This window comes from Eulemur rufifrons, chromosome 29 (assembly GCF_041146395.1).
Source record: "Eulemur rufifrons isolate Redbay chromosome 29, OSU_ERuf_1, whole genome shotgun sequence".
In the NCBI taxonomy this organism is placed as follows: domain Eukaryota; kingdom Metazoa; phylum Chordata; class Mammalia; order Primates; family Lemuridae; genus Eulemur; species Eulemur rufifrons.
In genome coordinates this window covers 82,779,854-82,796,224 of record NC_091011.1, presented here as the reverse complement: position 1 = coordinate 82,796,224, position 16,371 = coordinate 82,779,854, and the positions used below count along the sequence as shown (strand labels likewise).

Below are 16,371 nucleotides of genomic sequence, written 5' to 3'. Positions count from 1 at the left end.
TTCCTTGCCTATAGTCACCTATTGAGATAGTAGAAGAGTTGAGACTTGAAACCAAGCAGTCTGCATCTGAAGCCACCCATACTCATCATTACTCCACTAGACTGTGTCTCAGAGGCTAAATTATTTGCTGGTTCAACAGTTATGTTACCTATTTTATGTCTGTCTGAACGCTCTATGTGAGCCTCTTTTGAAACTTCCTGAAGGTTTATGTTTTATAGGTTTCAGCACAGTCAGCTATGCCTTGATTATGGAGCTCAATAAATAAGGAACTTAGTTTGAAAAGAAATTCACAAATGAAAGGACTTTTTTGGTGTTTTTGTTTTTTTAATTCATATGACTATGTTTTGAAATGAAACTGTCAAAATACTGTCAAATAGTGGGTAAAATTAATATTTCTGTAGATTTGCTGTAATATGTTAGAAATTGTGCATTTCTTTATGAATACATCTGTCAACTGTACAATTCAGTTTTTATAGAATTAAAGAAAAGAAGCTCAAACTATTATCCAAGTGAGTTTTTGTAACTTGTTATTTTGTAGACCCATGTAGATTTGTCTTAGATTTTCCTCAAACTACCGAAAATATGAATAATGGTAATCTAACAAAAAGTTGAAGGTAACATCAGAATTTTGATTACTGAGTATTCTTAATTCCTTCTTCCTGCCTTTATGCCCCTGTTTTCCCCCTTCCAATTACTTGGCCCTGGTGTTTATGCTTTAAAAATATATTACAAATCCATTACCTCTAACCATTTCTAGTCTAACCATAGTCTAAACCAGTTGTTCTCAGTGGCAGGAGATTTTGCTCCCTTCCCCCATGGGACTTTTGACCATGTCTAGAGACCCTTTAGGTTGTCACAACATGGGGAGTACTACTGGTGTCTATCAAGTAGAGGCCAGGGATGCTGCTAAATATCCCACAAGGCACAGGACAGTCCCTGCAGCAGAGAATCATTTGGTTTGAAATGTCAGAAGTGCTGAGGTTGAGAAACCCTGGTCTAAGCCATTATCATTTCTCGCTTGCACTGTTGCAGAGTCACCTGCACAGGGCTACTCTTGTCCTCTAGACTCTGTTTTTCACAAAGCAGTGTTAGGTTAGTGTGCTTTAAAAACTGTATTTTGAGTTATGTTGGTTTCTTTGCTTAAAACCCTCTAATAGTTTTTCATCAGATTTCACATAAAGTCCAAGACCTTTCCCCTGCCCTTCTAGCCCCCTGCTACTGTCATGCATTTAGACACTCAAACACCTGAACCACCTCTCTTAGCCCCTCTCATTGAGCGCTTCAGCCACACTGGCTGCCAAGCCTGCCTGTGCCTACAGCTTTTGCACATAATAAATACTTGCAGCTCCTATTTTGCATGGGTGGCTCCCTCTTATTATCCTCAGTTCTTCTCAAATAACCCCACAGAGAGGCTTTGCCTGGTCATTTTGTCTAAAATAACTCTTCTTTCTTTCCTGTCCTCTCACCCTGGCTGTCCTTTTCCTGCTTTATGTTTCTTTGCAATACTTCATCTGTTTCTTGTCTGTGTCCTGCACTGGGTCTATGAGGGCAAAACTTATTGTTTGTCATATAGGAGGTCCCAAAAATACTGTATTACTAAATTATCATAATATTTTACTGTTGTGGCTAAATAGATTGAACAGGATAGAATTTGTCCAAAAGGAAAAGGAGGCAGGAGAGTCATCATATGACAACAGCAACTGCTATTTAATGATCATCCACTGAGTACCAGGCACTGGGCTGGTACATGTGTATACACTAGCTCTGAACTCCCCCAGAGCCCTCTGATGAGGTCTGCTTTCGCCTGTATTGTGGACTACAAAATGACGCCCCTCACGTTGTCCCCTAGGATCTAAGATTGAGTGATACCCCTACCCCCATCAAACTGGGGAGCAAATGGGCATGGTAGCTCTGCTGTCTACGGGTTTATTTTACAATCAGAAAGCAGCCTGGAGAAGTTGAGTACCTTGCCCTAGACTGTTACTGACAAAGGGTGGCATCAGGATTCAAATCCAGTTCTCCTTTCCTCCAAGCCTGTTTCCCAATATTCTGCTGCCTCTTCAAGTTTTCATTGTTCATAGGAAGCAACTGTGATTCATGTCTTCCCTTCTAGAAGGCGTAATTTGCTTTCATTTTTTTGTTGTGGGGACTGCATTTATGATTCCAGGGGCAGTATCTTTTTGGTTTCAGGTGGCTTATGCAAAAATGGTCTGCTTTTCCATCCTGTCCCGAGGCAGTTGATTAGTTTGCTTCATTTTTAATGAGCATTGTCTAAAAATGAAAACCTGACAGTATGTGAATATAGTATAGGCTTTGGGACTATTTTTATTGTTAGCTAAAAACATACTCAAAATTTGTAACTACATGTGAAACATACATTATGCATTTAATATTTTATATGAGACTGAACCAGAACATGTTTCGTATAAGTCTTTGAACCTTGACTGTTGGGACAGAAGTCAGGAAGTCTTTTGTGTCCGTATGGTCATATACCTCTGATTAGTTTCCATGAACCCAGGTGCTTTAAGTTCAAGAGAAGTCTGTAATAACATGGATTTGTGTCCTGAAACTTTGCATTCTTTCCTTGGTTTGGTGAGAGTTTGTTGTTGTTGAAACCTGACAGATCATCTCTTTCCTTACTGTCCCCTCAGCCTCCTTGGCACCTGGGAATCAGGTCCCTCTCAAGGCACCAGGGAAGGCAAAAGGGTACAGTGTTCTGAGATGCAGCCTGTTCTTGTACATTTTGAGTTAAAAGTTGTCTCTTACTTCCTGCCCTGTTGTGTCTGTCCTCCTACTCACTACCTTTAAATGTTTTTGAGGGTTTTTTGTTTTGGTGGATTTTTTTGTTCTTTTTTGTTTTTCATTTTCCAGCTGTTATGGGAATGACACATGCTCAGCAAACTCAGCTTTAGACAGCTTTCTGCAGACAAGAACAACAAATTCACCAGTCAGGGAACAAAGTGAGAGAAAAATGAAGAACAATATTAGAAAAGAACCCTTTGGGAAGCTGCACAAAAAAATGTTATATTAAAATCGATACCAGGGCTTGACCTTTTGTGGTACTGTATATTTTAAAGCTGCCTATTGATTCTCTTTTAATAACATGTTTATTCTAGTTTACTGACATAAGCCTAGGGAGAATACACAGAGAAAAGATCAAATTCTTTGTTATGGTGGTCATTTAAATTTGTCTCAGGCATTTTTTATGGCCACTGTTATCTGTATGTATTTAACATTCTTATGCATTATAAGACTTTGAGATGTTACGAAGGTGAAAAAGTTAATTTTTTTTCTTTATTTTTGGTGAAAATACTGTTGTCCTTGCTTTGACATGTGAGAGTATCTCTTCCCCTCACCACCAAATTAGATATTAGATTTTTTTTTTTTTTTTTTGCTTTTCTGCATTTGTGTAAACAACAGAAAAGAATCCTTTTGATTGATTTGTTTTTTCCAGTATTGAAAACCATCGATAATTTAATCTGCCGAGTCTGGGGACATTTGGTGACGGTTCTGTGCATAAAGACAGCTAGCTGTCTTTTCTAGTATAGCTAATGGCAAAATGTTGAAGAATAGGAAATCTCCTTACCTGACCCCTTTGATCACTCAGCCTTGTTATTTCAAAGACAGAAATATTTATTGCTTTTCACAGTGTGGGGCCATTCACGTTTCACTCAGGAAGGCAGTCACCGTAAGGATGTTGTCCAGTCATGAGCTGGTTGCACTCTGTGCTCATCTCCTCCAGTTTTTTTCCATTAGGAAAAATACAAAGTTAATTTTCTTACTTCACTCAGATGATTTCCCCCTACATACAGATATTAAGAGGTATCCAGAACAACAGGAAGGACTTTGAGAGATATACCTGGAAAGGTTATCCTGTAAATGGCAAATTAAATGAGATTCAACCTGTAGAACATCAAGTTAATAGGCCTGGGGAGAAATAGGATGCTTGGATCTAATCCATGGTTTTAATGTAATAGTGCTGTTGTTTATGGGACATCTGATATCACATGTTGAGAAGCCAGACAGTAATTCCAGGAAGGCTGTAATGAATTAAAGGCCATTTTGAAAGGGCAAGTAAATTAATCAAGAAGCTAAAGAATCAGAAGGTTGGGATACATGTATTGTAGCACGAGGGGCAGGCGGGGAGGCTCAGCAGAGCTGTAGCAGGGCGTCCATAAGGAGGTCCGGAGAGTAGCTAGTTTCTCTCTATCCTTGAGTCTTTAAATGCTGGAGGGATGTGGAGTCAGCAGCAGTGGTGATACTGCTGCCTTTCTGTTCACTGCTGGTAGTGGGCAAGGCGTTTGGTAAGAATTGTTTCCTGGCCACCAGCCCTGCTTGCTAGGGTCACAAACGGTAAGTGTCAGAAAAGCAAGCCATATAAGTAAAGGAAAAAATCAGATAAAACCAAGATTTAAAACTGTACAGCTTAGAGGTCAGGTTAACTATCCCACAGTAGGAACTGAGTAATGATATATGTTTGAAAAGAGACTGAGAACAACAGGACGATAACTGAAGACACTGGAATGATGAAGGAGGTCTCTCTGGGGTCTGCCTCCTCTCGCTTCTTTTACCTGGCTTCATAGTCAATTTTTTATTGTAGCCAGTTCTGCTTTCTGGGTTTTATTATCACCGCACCCGGATCTTCCTGGTACCTGAGAATATCAGTAAATTAAAGTGAAAATCACAAGGCACATGATAGTAATAAGAAATGTTTTTTTTTTCTAATTACGAAAATAATGCACACTGTATAGAAAATAAAAATGCAGCTAAACAAAATGAAGAAAATGAAAACCACCCATAATCTCACTATTCACACAAAACCACTGTAAATATTTTGGTATGCAGGCATATAAACATGAGAAGAAAACAACAGCAGTGGTATCATATTGTCCTTATTGCTTTTATGAGCTGCTTTATTTTTGCTCTTACGATATATCATGAACATGTTTCATTAGTACATATATAACTTGATGGTAGTTTACTATTAGGCTTCCAAATAAATGGCTCGGAATGTTTCACTATTATGAACACTCTGCATTGAATATCCTTGTTATTAAATTTACACATACCAGTATTATTTCCTTAGGGTAAATTCCTAGAAGTGGAATTACTAGGTCAAAGGTTATATAAAATATTATTATTGCCAGATTGCCCTCAAGAAATTGTGCTACTTAACTGCCTACAAGTATGAGTCCCTGTTTTTTTTTCTCACTGCTGCAAATTTTGGGAACATAATTATAAAAGCATTTTATCATGCCTTATCATATCTATTTATTTGGTTAGTATTTTCATTAATTTAACTCGGTGGTTCCTAGTGGGATGGAATAGTCTTTTTGTTGTTTCAGCACTATGAAAATTTAGGTACTTAGTAAATACTTTACAGATCATTTTGGTTTATTGTTAAGTCAATATAGTTTAAAAATATGTAACTTGAATAATGTTTTCTTATTAGCTGTCTATAGACATAAAATCCTGTCACTGAGACCTGTACATGGCTGGTGAGGTACCATAGGTATGCAGTAGGTGAGATACAATATTTAGCTGGTAGGAGTTCAGTTGCCCTGGAACGGGCTCAATATTTATAGCATCTCCACAGTAGAGCTGTCCTAAATCCGCTTCAGTTAACTGATCAACACCATGTGTATCTGTGAATGTATGATTGTGTTATAAGATCAAGTGTCAGAGAAGAAATAAACCAGCGTTGAGATATTTCCAGTTTTATAAATAAAACAATGCCTTGTACATCGTGGGTACTAAATAAATATTTGTTGAATATTGAATTTGACCATTCTGTCATCTTTTGAAAGATAACATGGTGTTTACCTTTTGTTTGCTATACATAAAATAAGGAAAATCAAATACATTTGAAGACTGAAATGAAAAATCTATGGGAAGTGAAATCAGTGGCTGAATTCTAGGCTTAAAGAATTATGTAACTTATATTTCTGTTTTTTTTGTTTCTTTATATGCTGACCTGATTTCTAAATTCCTTTTTAAATTTGCACAGTTTTTATTATATGTATTAATCTTATTATTCTGAAAATATAAATAAATATTTTTGCTAGATCTTTTCTTGATTCCAAACTAATAGCAGGTGAGCAGGTCTATGTAGTTCACTGTTCAGGTTCATCCTGGAGTGAGCATGAGCCTAGAGACATACATGCTCTTCTCCCTTCACCCACATAATGCTGATTTAATATAATGAACACAAAAATAGCATTTTAAGGATGGAAGAAATTTTAGTGCTTTCATTTCAATTAATTAATTAACAAAAATAACCTGGCATTGGGAGTCAGAAGATCTAAATTCTGGCCCTGCCTTCTCTGCTTATTCACCGAGCATGAATGATACACAGTTTCTGTAAGCTCAGTTTTCTGATATTTAAAAATGGAATAAACAGTTATAAACACTATATTATACTATTTCCATTCTATTTTTGTTGTAGAGATAAACTAATATATTGAAATTTCATTGAACCTGTGAACTTTTATAATGCTATTTTTAATAAGAATAAAATAAGAATGATTACTGTTACCACGGCTACTTCTACTGTAACTGTTAATCTCTTGAATGAACTCCCTCGTTCTTCCAAATATGACAATGAGGGTGTGATACAAATGTTAAGTCAGCAGTACCCAAAACGTACTTTTTTTCAGTTTGCCGAATCAAGATGATCAGTCTCCATAGATCACTGAACCCAAATAAAGTTACCTGCATTTGAAAATTTTCCTCATTGTGGAGTATTATGCTCTTTAAAAAGTTTCTTTTGCCGCCTCTCCTTTCCTGCCCCAGTTCCTGCTTCACGTTGCTTTTCTACTCTTAATCTTTCATCTAACACTTAATTGTTCCAGTGTCTTTATTGTCCTGTTGTTTTCAGGCTCTTTTTGGACATACATCATAACCCAGTTTCTACCATGGGATTAGTACCCAACCTTTAGGTTGGAGAGTTTTAAGTCTTGGTTTTATTTGAGTTGTAACCTTTACTTATAAGCTGGCTTTTCTGACACTTACCTTGCACTCACGGCCCACCTTTGCAATCAGTCCTACCTTTCATGAACTCTGAAGCATGGATAGGCTAATTTACAAGATATATAGAAAAATTGATAAGTCTGGTTGTGTTTTGATAGTTTTTCCCTGGCAGCACATTGATTCTCCTATTAAATTTTTAAGGTATCTTTCAGGTCCAAAATTCTAAGTGTTGACTTTCTAGTGGAAACTATTTTCATCAGGACTCGCTAATGTGCTTGACGTTTTGAAAAGGGTCAGTGTTTTGTGATTTATAAAAATGATGTCATATGTTCCCATTCAATCTATTTTTACTCTACTCAATCTGTTTTTGTCTCAGCAGGTATATTTGTAGTAGTAAAACAGGTGGGCTAGATAGTCACCAAAGGTAGCTGGTCACTTTGGGCAAGAGCTTGAGTTAAAACACTGAGTCTCAGCAAGTGTTAAACAAAAGACTGTGGATTTGAATGTGATAACTAAATTTCAATGCATTGTCATGGTAAGTAAAAAAACCAAAATTGGTCTTTACAGCCAAATGGTGCTTTTCCACTGTCATATGTGAAGGACAGTGACAAAATTATCATTTCCTCATTTACCACATTTTTGAGTCATATAAGATCTTTAGTTTTATGTGTCTCACACAGATAAAAATAAAGGCTCAATTGTGGCATTTGTTATTCTTAACTTTGCTTTTAAAAACTAATGATCTGTCTTGTATTCTCATGGGACTGACCCAAACCCTGAGAGTTTAATTTACCATTTGAAGCCCATTTTGAAAGCAAACAGATCTCTAGCTATTTTAAGAGCATGTTTGCCAACTCTGTACACCTTTTAGCCCTATACATGAGTCTTAAGGGAATTTTTACCAATTTGGCAACAGTGGGAGTTTCACATTGTACTATCTTCTGCAAATAGTGTTGCATATTGCCTTTGAAACATTTATCTTACCTGAGATACTGCCTTCTGAATTTCATCTTGATTAAGTTTATATATACATATATATATATATTTACGTATACAGATTCTTAATGCTTTTAGGATTTATTTTTTCATGAACTATCCAGATTGACCTCATTGGTTGCTTACATCTTTTTCTACCCCATTTCCTTGCTCACATACGTATGCAGCTCCTAGAAATTCAAATACATATTTTATTTTTCAATAACTTGGGCATTTCATTTCACTCTGGAAACCATAATGAAGCTGTATAACAATGTCAGTCATTTTCATTTTTATTCTTGCTCAATCACTATTTAAAGAAGAGAAGTTAATATCATTGCAACATTTACTGCTGATATGAGTATATTGTATATGAAGGTTTCGGGAGACGGTCATTATTGTGTAACATTAAATGGAAGAACAATTTTAGTAAGGGTTCTATAGATATTTGAAAAGAAAGAGAATTTGTAAATGTGTCCCTATTTAAATAGTACTCCCATTCTGAGTTAATTCTATTAAGGCAAGCTAAAAATGAATTAGAAATTGAAGCATTATTGTAGCCTCTGATTGTCTTTTTATGAGTGGTCTTTTATTCCTTTTTTTTTTTTTTTTGTAGTGCATACTTTCATCCAGGTTATCTCTATATAAAGAATGCTCTTTGTGAACTGTTACCTATACAAATAAAATTATTTTAGTACTAGGAAAGCCTAATTATCATGGATTTCTACCAGTAGCAAACCTATCTAAATTATCAAATATCAAATCCACCTAAATTATGGAGAAAAACAACAGGGGCCAAAAGTTAATGTCTTTTGGAGTTGGAGGGATCTGATTTGAATGCCTGCTTCAAGTAATCTGTGATCTTACATAGATGACTTGACATACCCTTCTACAACTCAATTTCCTCCATTAGGATATGGAGTTAATACGGATACCTACCTTATAAGCTTGTTTTCAAATGAAGGTTAAATAAGATAACATACAAAGTGCCCGATACACATTAAACTTTCAATACAAAATGCTTATTCTTGCAGAGAAGTCTTTCCTCTATTTGAAGAGTAGTAGAGCATGATGGTTAAGAGTGTGGTCTCAGGAGCCAGACTGCTTGGGTTTGAATTCCAGCTTTATGAGTTAGTAGTTCTGAGACCACCTGGTAAATTACTTAACTTCTGGAGGGATCAGATGCCTCATCTGTAAGATGGGGGACAGTAATGACACTTAACCTTGGGCTTATCTTCAGGGTTGGTTTGAGGATCAAATGGTCTATTCCAGGTAAAGTTCTTAAGAGGCACAGCACAGTGACTCACACAGAATCACAGTAAATACTCGGTAAAAGTGATTTATCTATCTTATCTGTCCATCCATCCATTTATTTCAGAGAATTAATTGTTTCCTGGTTGTATAGTGTGAAAAACCTTTCTACTCTCTTCTACGTGTACCCTTTCTCATTTCCTCTTGCCTTTATAATTTCTAAGGAGTGTAGAAAATCTCTGTATTGATGAAAATGCAGGAAAAACAAGCTGAATGAAGCTAGCTGAATTTTTTCTCTTTTGCAGGAGCAATTGATTATCTTTCTCCAAGGCTGTGCTGTGTCTAGTTCCAGAAGTGCTAAGTGGGATAAAAAAGATATGACATTTTTTTCCTATCAGATTTACAAGTAATTTTTAAAAAATGTCAACCTAGCTTTTAGTTGGAAATATATTCCTTTAAATTAATATAAGTTTTGAAATTGATATAGGTGCTAAGTTGATGGTTGTGTATTGGTGCCTTTACCTTTTTTGCTTGCTTAGGATATCATTTTCAAGGGCTCAGAGACCCTCTGTAAAGTCCAAGAATCTCTGCTGCTGGAATGTTGCAGTGTTATAGGTGAGAGAAAGGGATAACATTGTGTTTGGCTTTTTAAAAGACATTCTGAAAGGGGATGCAGATGGTTAGTAGTAGTGACTCTGCTAATGTAGTTAAAGCCCTGAAATGAACACAGTCAGTGGCTTTGCACACAAAGATGTAATTTTAAGAATTCTCATTTATGTGCCAGAAGGTAAATGACATGCAAAGATTGAGGGCATTGATTAGTAGGCTAAAAACAGGCTTTGCAGAGAGAAATTAAATCAGTTTTGGTGAGGAAGATGCCATCGAAAGCTAAACCTTGATAAAGATTTTAGAAATTGACAGTGAAACGGCTGTGTGCAATGAGATGAGAACTGATGAGAGAGAAGTTTCAGTGTGCACCCTGTGTTGCTATGAGATTTAGGAAGAGAAACACCTAACTTGTGCTTAGCCATGACCTTGAAACACACCGTAGCCCTATGCTGTCGTATGGCCACAGGTGATTATTAAGCACTTGAATCGTGATTGGTTTGAATTGAGATGTGCTCTAACTATAAAATATATGCCAGATTTCAAAGATTCAAAATGAAAATAAACTAAAAATCTCCTTGATAATTTATTATATTGATTACATGTTAAATTGATAATATTTTGGGTGTAATGTGCTAAATGCATTTGTTACAATTAATTTAACCTGATTCTTTTTACTTTTCTAATATGGCTTCTAGCTGTAGTTTGCATTATATTTCTATTAGTTACTCCTGCTGTTTTATTTAAATCTATGATAGTTGCATAAAAATGGCAACATCACAGAAGTGAAAAAAGCTAAAAGCCAGCACCCCACTTCATTCCCCAGTGGTAACCATCATTAACAAATTTTTATGTATTCTTCCAGTCGTTTTTCCAGGTATTCTGTTCATCCCTTATGTACATTGTAAATTACAGGATAATCATAAAAGCCACAGTAATTTAATAGAGATTTTTGGATTGGGGTTGGTAAAAAAAGTACCAAATGAATATCTATATGCCTTTTTATTTTAGTTTTTCACACTTGAGAAAAGTCTAATTACTGAATCTGTGGATCTTTAAAGAGATACCACCATTACCTGGTAGGAACATCAGGACCAGTGCTTAGGAGGAATTAATTAATTTTCATCGAATTTGTAGCATCAATTCTTTTAAATGGTTTAACAGAAGAAATTGACTCTTGATGACTATGGTGGTAAGTAAGGTCTCATACTGAATGAAAAGTATTACCTATCATTGGCAAATGTTTCAAGTTTTTGCAGTATAAATTTTTAAGCATTTTGTTTCTTTTTTTCTTTTTGAAATAATTGTTGATATAATTGCTGATCTCATAAAAGTGGGCTAGAATAAATTTAATAGCATTATATAAATGTCATGATATAAAGAAAGAAATGATACTATAGTTGATAGTATAATCAGTCTGATTTTTTTTAACATAATGCTTTGTACACTCTTCTAAGCACATAATAAATGCTCAATAAATACTTTAGTCAGTGATTAAAACATGTTATGTCAAATTGAATAATAGAGCATTGAGTATCACTGACAATTTGTCTTTTCTAAATTAAGAAGATACTTTGTAAACTATCAAAAATATGTTAATTAAAGTTTAGATATTAGAAAATATTTTACTCATATATTTGTGCTCATTTTCCTCCTTTATTTTAGAAATGAAATGAGGCAATATAGAAATTGCCATTGCCTATTATTTTTATTATAACAACCACAGTGAAAATTTAAGTAAAGAGTGTTGTACAGTGCCTTGAAGGAACATTATAGATGCTCAATAAATGTTATATAGATTTTTCTTTGTCTGTTCACATTGGTATAATGCTTTTTGTTTGACCTAAAGCTTAACAGTATCAGTTAATTTGATTCCATGGCAATCATTTGACCTAGGATATTACTATTACCATCTTCATATGAGAAAACCAATGGCTCAGAGAGGTTATGTGATTAATTCAATATGTGGCAGAGAAGAGTCTTAAACCCAGATGTTCTAACTGTAGGTTATATTTTAGTGATTATTGACATGGCTGTTGTGAACTAGAAATGCAGATAAATATTGGAAATGAGGCTTTATTTTCATCCTCTGAATAGTGTTTTATTTTTAAATCACAGTAATATTAACATTCCAGTTAGGAGTACTTTAAAGTCCTTTCTTCACAGCTCTGTAGTTTTGGGTATTACTTAACTAATTTGTCAATAAACCTCGCACTGGTTGCTGTTCTTATGCTTATTTTTTAAGACATAGGATTGTTTGCAAATGAGGCAAGTCCGATAATGGATGCAGATTATCTGTTCATTGGATTACATTGACACTTTGAACCAACTTTGCTGTGTGATACTTTAGGTACTTGCCTTTATAGAAGATACGGAGACGAGTCATTGTTTGATATGAACTTGCTACTTTATTATAGTTTCAGACATTTTTAAAAAGAGGGATAATCAAATTGACATGTTGATGCAGCTAGCAGATTTGATTCCTAAAGGTATTTGGAGCTAGACTACCCAATGTTATTTTTGTATTAATCCCCCCCCCCCCCCGCCACATCTTGGCATACACATGTGAGCTTCTAGTAATTTAAAAATTCTGATGAATGACATTTGATAAATGGTGTGATCCTGTGAATACTGATAAGCACTAGAAATTCAGTTGGTAAAGCATCAATTTCACACCTGAGACCCCAGCTCCAAGTTTAGGTTAAAGGTTTGCCTGGCGTCCATAGTCTTTTTTCTCAGGTCCCCTGATAAGTGCAGTCATTCCAAACCACATTTTTCTTCTGCATCAAATCCAGGCAGCACTCTGAATCATTAAATATTAAACCTTATATTCAAGAACATTATTCACTCATTAATATTGCATTGCAGCCTAAGCTGCATTGTTCAAAACATTTTAGGATGTTATGCAAGTCTGTCAAAGTACACTAACAAACTTAGTCATGTTGAACTAAGCAAAAAATGACAAACCGTTTGCACCACAGACGTGTTGCCATTGAATTTTTGTACAACGTAAGCATTTTGTGTTGGGATATTTGGAAATCACTGTAAAGATAAAATGGATTGCAGTGGAAGACAGATGGAATGAATATTCATCTTCCACATAATATCTGCTATACATCTTAATGAAATTTATACTTATCCCTGAAATTTTTCTTCCTTGACAGTATTTATTTATTTTTAAAATTATTTTAACTGGGAGTTGCATATTAGTTGGTACCATCGTAGCTGCTTATAAAACAGTGGTATGTGACTCGGGGACCATTTCCCAGATCTCTGTGACGGCTATCATCTCCACAGAATCAAGGCTAGATAGGTCTCCTGTGAACTGTGGAGTAAGTGGGAAACTTTTGATATTTGGCAGAGTGTAAGAGAGTGATCGAGTTGAGACCTTGGTCTCTGTGACAAAACTCATTCTGGATTGCTGTGAACGCATCTGGTTTCTTGCTGCTTTTCCACAACCCTGTTAGTTACAGTGATAACCCATAAAATTCTCCCTATGAAGGAAAATGATAGAAGCATTTTTGTCTCTAAAATTGTTCTTTCTTTAAACAAAGAAAATAAATTATTTTTCTGGTGCAATAAGGAACATTCATACAGCAAAAAGTGTGAAAATTTACAATTGATGAGGAGCTACGTTGTTTTTTGCACAGTGGCAATAATGGAGCTTATGAGCTTTGTCTGAATTGTGATTCTATCGATTAAGGCAATTATTGACACTTAATGGGTTAGGTTTAATGAGGGAGGTCAGTAAGCGAGTGTAGGTTGATTTTAAAATATCCTTGATTACCTAGATGTTTTGAGTGGAGGACAGATTAATTTTCCTGTGATATGTGGATCAAAAACTATGTAGGCAGCCAGTGGGCTCATCTTGAACACCTACAGCTGTTATTTCAAAAATGATAGAAATGGATATTGTGAAGTAACTAACGAAGGTGGCATACTGAATTCCTGCTGGCTGAGAGTTAAATTATTCATTTTGTTAGTTTAGCTAACATGGCTCGTGCTGCGTGGGATTTGAGCACTATGTCAATGACTAATATTGCATAATTAAAAAGCCTCAGTTCCTCAGGCCTGTAATGTAGTTGGAATTTAGAAATGGTTGTTAACATCGTGGAAATATAGTTATATTTGTATAAGTAGATGCTGTTTACCTAGTCGTTTTGAAGTTTTTACGTTATTAAACATTTGCGTAGTACGTAGGCAGTATGCCCAAGATATTTCTAACTGTAGTTAATCTTCCAGTTCCTTCCCCTTGCTTTGCGTACCACTCCACGGTGTTTTTCTTCTTGAAGGGCTGCTCTGTAGCAAATGGTCCATTTTGAAAGCCTGGTGAACATAATCCCTCTGCATCTCCACATTGCTCATTCTTCTTCCTTCTTGCTTGCATGTCAGTTGCTGATGAGTGAAGGGGTTTGGAAGGATCACCGCTTCTGTGACTACCCAGTTTTGGGAACTGCATAGGCGATTATATTTTTACAAAACAACTTCAGCATTAGTTTTTACTTTCTCAACTTTAGTAATTCTGAAGGGAAAAAAGACCTAATATAAACCTTTTAATTTTTGTACAGTATAATGTCATATTTATATAGTATTTTTGTTTTTTTTTTTTTGAGACAGGGTCTTGCTCTGTTGCTCTGACTAGAGTGTAGTGTCATCGTCATAGCTCACTGCTGCCTTTAATTCCTTGCAAGCGAGGGCTCAAGCGATCCTCTGTCTCAGCCTCCTGTGTAGCTAGGACTACAGGCACCACCACACCTGGCTAATTTTTCTATGTTTTGTAGAGATGGGGTCTCACTGTGTTGTTCAGGCTGGTTTCAAACTCCTGGCCTTAAGCTATTCTCTTGTCTCAGCCTCCCAAACTGCTAGGATTACAGGTGTGAGCCACTGCACCCAGCAACATAGTATTTTTTAGTCATAATCAATTTGACTGTAATCTTTTATATTTTTTCACTTAATGTAATTTTACATGCAGATTTTTACCTTCGGAATAGCTTTTTAGCAGTCTTGTTCAACCTCGGGAGTCTGTGAGTAGGGGGAAAAAAACAGCGGAAACACATCCTGGGTCGTCCAGTAGCCACTTGTTGCTATGTGATACCAGTACCTGTGTTTGCTTTTGCACTTGTGTTAGGGCGGAGTGAATGGCAGACACCTAACAGTGCCCTGCACAAAGGACCACAGAAGGATGGGCTTTGTCAGGGGAGGGAAGAAAGGCTAGACATGTATATCTATGTTTGAATCAGAACACTAAGCATTTTACTTGAAGGGTCCTTAGCTAAGCATTTTAGTTCCTACAATCAAGATCATGTAGCACAGTGACTAGCACTTGGTTTTCAGAGTCACAAATCTATAATAGAATACAAATTCCACCACGTATTTTCCTATGTGATTTTGAGCAATCTATTTAACCTCTCTCAGCTTCAGTTTCTTTAGCTCTGAAAGGGGAATAGCAACTACCCTGTGGGATTTTGTGAGGAGTAAATTAAATAATGTGTATAAAACACCTGTTAAAATACCTGGCACAAGGAAGTACTTCATAAATAGTAGCCATCACAATATTATTAATAGAGTAGACTGTTATGCATGTTTTTTCATTTAAGTGGCGTAAGTTGTATGTTAAAATCATCAATAGTAAAAATAACAAAATGAGTGGAATAGAAAGTGAAAGGACCACATGGGTCTGGTGCCTTTTGTTCGGATGAATTGAAACTGTGTGTTACAGTCGACTCCTCAAGAGCAAGGCCTAGATGTTATACTCTGTGTCCTGCTGGCTTATTCTTTGGTTTCACACTATTGTCTACACTAAGGTTTGCCAAAAGTACTTTTAAGTGTATTTTGATTTTAGCTGACTTCATTGGTTTGCTGCATTTGTCTTTGATGTGAATTCTGAATGGCAATTCTTATGCCTTGAAGTATGGCTATGATTGAACTTTTGAGTCAGAGATAGAAAATATCAAGTGAGGTTACAGCAAAGTGCCTATAGCTGACAATACTGTATTGTACACTTGAAACATGTTAAGAGGGTAGGTCTGATGTTGTGTTCTTTACTAACACACATACACACACAAACCCAAAAAACAAAACAACCGCAACAGTAACAAAGGGGGTGGAAGGAAACTTTGGAAGGCGATAGATGTGTTAATGGCCTTACGGTGGTGATGGTTTCTTGGGTGTTTACTTATTGCCAGGCTCATAAAGAGGTGTACACTAAATACGTACAGCTTTTCTATGTCCATCATACCTCAATAAAATGGTTAAAAAAAAGAAAATATCAAGTAAGGGAATGAATAGAAGTTATCCTAAAATGACAGTAAATAAAATCATACAGAATTTCACATTTTTTTTTTGCTCTTTCTATACACATTTCTGTCATCTCACTTTATGTTTAAGGTGGAAATTAAAATAGAATCCCGTATACTATTTAGTGTGACTTTCAAATCAATGTATGTGTGTTAGAATTTGTTTTTTTGTTAGCATGATTTCATAGGGAATATTAGAAATAAAACATCTGGCAAGGAATGAATTTTTAGCAGATGAACAGTGTCAGAGAGGCATGAAAATTGATTGCTGTTA

The 16,371-nt window shown here is 35.8% G+C and overlaps 1 protein-coding gene across 2 annotated transcripts in view; it reads left to right on the top strand.

The window, feature by feature from the left end:
- CHCHD3 (coiled-coil-helix-coiled-coil-helix domain containing 3) overlaps window positions 1-16,371 on the top strand; it is a 267,860-nt gene that overhangs the window by 64,296 nt on the left and 187,193 nt on the right. The gene's annotated exons all lie outside the window — the stretch shown is intronic.